This window comes from Palaemon carinicauda, chromosome 10 (assembly GCF_036898095.1).
Source record: "Palaemon carinicauda isolate YSFRI2023 chromosome 10, ASM3689809v2, whole genome shotgun sequence".
Classification (NCBI taxonomy): Eukaryota; Metazoa; Arthropoda; class Malacostraca; order Decapoda; family Palaemonidae; genus Palaemon; species Palaemon carinicauda.
This window is the reverse complement of record NC_090734.1, coordinates 123,598,527-123,604,579: the sequence shown is the minus strand read 5'-3', so window position 1 is coordinate 123,604,579 and position 6,053 is coordinate 123,598,527. Positions and strand designations below refer to the sequence as shown.

Below are 6,053 nucleotides of genomic sequence, written 5' to 3'. Positions count from 1 at the left end.
CTTTCAATAGATCCACCAAAGGTCCTCTAAATTACATAAAAGTATCTTGGATTCATCTAAAGAATGAATACCATAATTCTTGAGGCACAAACAACTAAAATGTCAGCAAATAAAGTCCAGATAAATCTTGGAACTAGCCTTTCCGTGCGGGTATTACATAAAACGGATAAAATATACCAGATGAAGTTAATGTAACTCCAAAAGGAAAAACTGATAACTAAATCCCGTTGTTTTATTTCTAGCCTTTATCACTTGTGTTGGAAGTATGACTGAAATAAAACTATAGGTTCATCAAACACTTAACCCTGGCAGTTTGTAGATAATTGAGATTTTTCTTTTAGATGTATTATAATCTGCTATACTCTGCTATTTTAAATTCATTATGAGAAAAAGCCTTTGTATTCACCAAACATCCATTAATCTCGCTGCTGTGGACTACATCTCTCTTTCCTTGGTATTTCTAGATAATCTGATTCAGTCTTGTTAATAACAGTTTTTCAAATCTACTACAGTATCATTGGTTTAAAATGCTTTCGCCTTCATACAAATTGTTGAAAGCGAGCTTAATTCACAGACTTTAAAAACTATTACCAAGACAGGACTGACTCTCTCTCTCTCTCTCTCTCTCTCTCTCTCTCTCTCTCTCTCTCTCTCTCTCTCTCTCTCTCTCTCTCTCTCTCTCTCTCGACGTATGCATTTTTTTTAGAGTTGTCAATTTCAATTTTACTTGATTATATTTAAGATTTTTTAAAACATGTCCTGTTTATAAAGCAGGATAATAAAAAATAACTGGAAATAGACCTCTCTCTCTCTCTCTCTCTCTCTCTCTCTCTCTCTCTCTCTCTCTCTCTCTCTCTCTCTCTCTCTCGACGTATGCATTTTTTTTAGAGTTGTCAATTTCAATTTTACTTGATTATATTTAAGATTTTTTAAAACATGTCCTGTTTATAAAGCAGGATAATAAAAAATAACTGGAAATAGACCTCTCTCTCTCTCTCTCTCTCTCTCTCTCTCTCTCTCTCTCTCTCTCTCTCTCTCTCTCTCTCTCTCTCTCTCTCTCTCGACGTATGCATTTTTTGTGAGTTGTCAATTTTACTCGATTATATTTAAGATTTTTTAAAACTTTCATGTCCTGTTTTTAAGGCGGGATGATAAAAACTAACAGGAAATTGATCTCTCTCTCTCTCTCTCTCTCTCTCTCTCTCTCTCTCTCTCTCTCTCTCTCTCTCTCTCTCTCTCGACGTATGCATTTTTTGTGAGTTGTCAATTTTACTCGATTATATTTAAGATTTTTTAAAACTTTCATGTCCTGTTTTTAAGGCGGGATGATAAAAACTAACAGGAAATTGATCTCTCTCTCTCTCTCTCTCTCTCTCTCTCTCTCTCTCTCTCTCTCTCTCTCTCTCTCTCTCTCTCGACGTATGCATTTTTTGTGAGTTGTCAATTTTACTCGATTATATTTAAGATTTTTTAAAACTTTCATGTCCTGTTTTTAAGGCGGGATGATAAAAACTAACAGGAAATTGATCTCTCTCTCTCTCTCTCTCTCTCTCTCTCTCTCTCTCTCTCTCTCTCTCTCTCTCTCTCTCTATCTCTCTCTCTCTCTCTCTCTCTCTCTCTCTCCTAAACCCCATTGGGTTGTCTGTTCTTCCGTTTCCTTCACAAGAAACCCTCTACCAACGATTACCGGTCGAATGCACATTCTGCCTTAATTCCCCAATTACAAGTAACTGCTCACGACGATGCAAAACATCTCTGGTGAAGGGATTGAAAACAAATCTCCAACTTGTGCCTCATTCAATCACAAGACCCAAACTCACAAGGGGGAAATCGACATAGGCTTTCATTTACGTGAACAAACACACTCGTATGTTTTGACACAGAGAGAGAGAGAGAGAGAGAGAGAGAGAGAGAGAGAGAGAGAGAGAGAGAGAGAGAGAGAGAAAATTATTAATTTCAATTAAATTAAAATTTCCACCTTTGCATAAAGTTCATGCTTGTAACCATCATTCGAAATGAGGTAATTCAGTTGGGAATTGTGTATTGGAGGAAGTAAATTAAAATATATATATATATATATATATATATATATATATATATATATATATATATATATATATATATATATATATATATATATATTTATATGTATATGGCGTTAATGAGGCAATTTGTTCTGTTAAATAAGAAAATTCTTCTAAATCTGCCATATTAAATAAAATATTCATGCTGCATCCAGGCCTTACTGCAAGCATTTCATATCGTGTTGATTTTGCTCCCATGAACATAGCCAGTTATCCAGAACAACAATTAGCGCTAACTACCACTACGGACATTTGCCTTCAAAACTCTCTGCCGGCCGGCAAGGCGTTTTGAAACAACTATTTATATAAAAAAATCGACTACCTCTAATCTATTGGGGCATGCTCGAATATTGTCCTAGATAGGTTAACTTCTCGTACAAATGCGATTCCCCCTTATTCCATAAGTGTGATGACTTTAGAATGAAGGAGTACTTATGGCTTAATATTTGAAAGTATGAACGTCACCTGTGTTATAAAACGCTTGTAAACCGAAAATATTTCCCATAAGAAATGAATTTAATTCACTAGGCATTCCATACTTCAAAAAAAAAAAAAAAAATAGATTATTGCTTCGAGTGAGAACCTTCCTCCACGAGAACTCCTGGTAAAATATTAGGAAAACTGTCTTAAACAACATTCACCATCACTCACTAAATCACCTCCAGGACACTTTGATGTCTTTCTTACGCACTTGTTCAAATTTCAAGAGGAACATCCCTAGAGAAGACCGTTTTTTACTTTTCTTTAAAAATATATGAAAATGTGAATTATCATCATAAGTAATTAAATTTGCTGCTCGCCCTGTCGAAGACTTATCTGGATGATGAGTTTCTACAATATTTTGTACCGTTTTCCACGTTTTCAACATCTCTATTTCACTTTGAGCTTAAAGTTTGTCACAAGTCCCCCTCCTCTTGTTGTTGCTCATAATACAACTCCAACTGTTCCTCTGTCATCAAATGTTTCCCATGTTCATTAATTAGATCGTTTACGTCGTCCTTGTATACCTTCTACCCCATTGTTTTGTCCAAGGACACAATTTAATAGTCAACTGTCTTTGGAACTAATCGAATCCCTCAAAATCACGTCCAAGATCTCATTCAGACCACAGTTTCCTCCATCTAGAATTGAGGGTTCTATTAGCAACCCCTTACCAGGCTTGGTCAATCATTTTAAGGCAGCTGACAGAGTGGAGATGTTCTTTCCAAATTCATCAAGTGTGTGAGGTTGGTCCCATCAATGACCGCTAGGCATCGCTGGATCATCACTTTCGTGTACAGCTTCTTGAACTTTGGAGATTACCTCCTAATCCATGGGTTGGAGCATTTAAAGTCATGTTTGGCGGGAGGAACTAGATTCTAATGAATTTACACTCTGCCAGTGGGTTATCTTCAATGAGTGGCAGTCTTGTGCCTGTGCCAAAGTAACATGGCTTAGGGAGCGAGGTTCTTCTCCACGAAGGACATTTTGACCCCAGGCCCATAAACCTCATTGACCAATACCATGAACAAAATTAAAATCACCCAAGTCTTGTTAATTGACTCCACAAGGTTTAATTGCTGCTTCTGTCCATTATAGCCTACTTATTAAAGGCTGGTGGATTCTCTGAGCGATACGAGAGGTTTAATTTTGCAACCCCTGTTGGCATTAGTACAGAACAGCAGGGTTAGACCGTTTCATACACTTATGACCGGGAATTGTTTTCTTTTACTATAATTAAGGTTTTCAAGGGAATCTTTAAAAAGACCGGTCTCATCACAATTGCTCATGCTACTCCATGTAGATTCAAAATCCAAAAACTTTTTAAATTCTGCAATTAAAGGCTGTGGTCTCTTGACATCGGAGCTTCAGGCCTTACCGTGTCGAAAAATATGCGTGGCAATACTTCTCTCAAAATTTTCAAACCATCCCCGCCTCACCTTGGTTATTTTTTACCTGATGAACTAGGCTCCTTTTTAACAATGTCAGCATAAAAAACCTTTGCATTTCCACAAATCATGTTCTTAGTAATTGTATCTCTTGCTAAATGATTTTCATTGATTCAGATAAGCAAAGTTTACACAAGAGCACATAGGCGTTGTTTCATCAATGTCAGCTCCTTTTTTGCAACATTCATGGATCTTTTTTTATCTTTTCTTAAGAATCATAATTGTCAATGTTGTACTGCTGTAGATTTTTTTTACCAGTTCCACTACGCGCATAACTTCTTCATGTCTTTCAGTCATTTTTATTTTCATTTCTTAGGTGATTCTCTCCTTCCCATCTTTCTTAATCATCTTAGGTGTCATTGTCTCGATACTGTAGCTAACTTGGCGATGAACAATAATGATCGCTATATATATATATATATATATATATATATATATATATATATATATATATATATATATATATATATATATATATATATATATATATATATATATAAAATGCCGATACTATAGAAAATGTTGCTAAGACTGCTACTCGGAGGGAAGAAGAATTAAGATCTTGGCATGCAGAGGCAAAACAAAAAGGTATAAAAATCACGTACTAATAGCGTGAACACTCCAGTGTGTCGTATGAGCACCGCGTGGCTGCTGTTGGCGAATTGTGTGCTAGCTTTAGTACTCTGACAATAAAACGGCCCATACGGAGCATAATTTGTCCTGGCAAACTGACACACAACCTGTACACAGATTTGGATTTGTATGCCCGTATAATTATTTGCACGTATTTCTGGTTATTCACAAACCAAGAACCTACTGCTCCCGCGCGCACACACACATTATATATATATATATATATATATATATATATATATATATATATATATATATATATATATATATATATATGTGTGTGTGTATATATATATATATATATATATATATATATATATGTATATATGTATATATGTGTATACATATATGTGTATATATATGTGTGTATATATATGTATATGTGTGTATATTTATATGTATATATACATATATATGTATATATATACATATATATACATATATATATATATATATATATAGATATAGATATAGATGTGTGTATGTGTATATATATGTATATATATATGTATATGTATGTTTAAATGTATGTGTATATGTGTATGTGCACGTGTATATATACATATACATGTGTATGTGTGGTTGTGTATATATATATATATATATATATATATATATATATATATATATATATATATATATATATATACATATAAGTTTGTGTATGTGTATATATACGTATACATATACACATTCATCTATATATATATATATATATATATATATATATATATATATATATATATATATATATATATAATGGATAGCATATTAGTTTCTAAAAATCTTCAGATTTACTAGAAAGGCGAACAGAAGCATAACCTTCAACATTTTGAATTATACATCCCAATGTTGAAGTTTCTACTTTCAATCGCCTTTTCACATATATATATATATATATATATATATATATATATATATATATATATATATATATATATATATATATATATATAATATATATATATATATATATATATAAACACGCGGGCGCAAATTTAAAGTACTTACGAACACTGGATATTCATATGCATTAATATTAGGCCTATACGTAAGTACAGTATCTATACGGCACATTCACTATAACACCCAAAGCTAATTTTAAAGACGGTATAAAATCAGTACTAATACAAAAGAAATCGCAACAGGAAAGATATTTACTAATTGGGCAGAAGACGAGAGGTTACAGTTCCCACACCGGGCCAACAAGACCTAAAGAAAACGGAGTCCCAAAGATAGTCAAGGGGGGAAAGAGAGGAACAAGGACCATAAAATCAGGATAGGAAGGCGGCGCTGAAAAACAGCCTGAATTTCCAGGTTCCTCCAATTATTTTGTATGGGGGTATATCAACATAAACTTATGTTACCCAACTTTCCGTTACAAAACAAGGTTATGGTAAATGTAGGC

The 6,053-nt window shown here is 33.6% G+C and overlaps 1 protein-coding gene across 1 annotated transcript in view; it reads right to left on the bottom strand.

Annotated features, from left to right (window-relative positions):
• Window positions 1-5,846, bottom strand: part of Lar (tyrosine-protein phosphatase Lar) — a 119,499-nt gene extending 113,653 nt beyond the window's left edge. The window contains exon 1 of the mRNA XM_068381781.1: window positions 5,807-5,846. The gene's annotated coding sequence lies outside the window, so the exon portion shown is untranslated. The remainder of the gene's footprint in view (window positions 1-5,806) is intronic.
• Window positions 5,847-6,053: the final 207 nt, after the last annotated feature.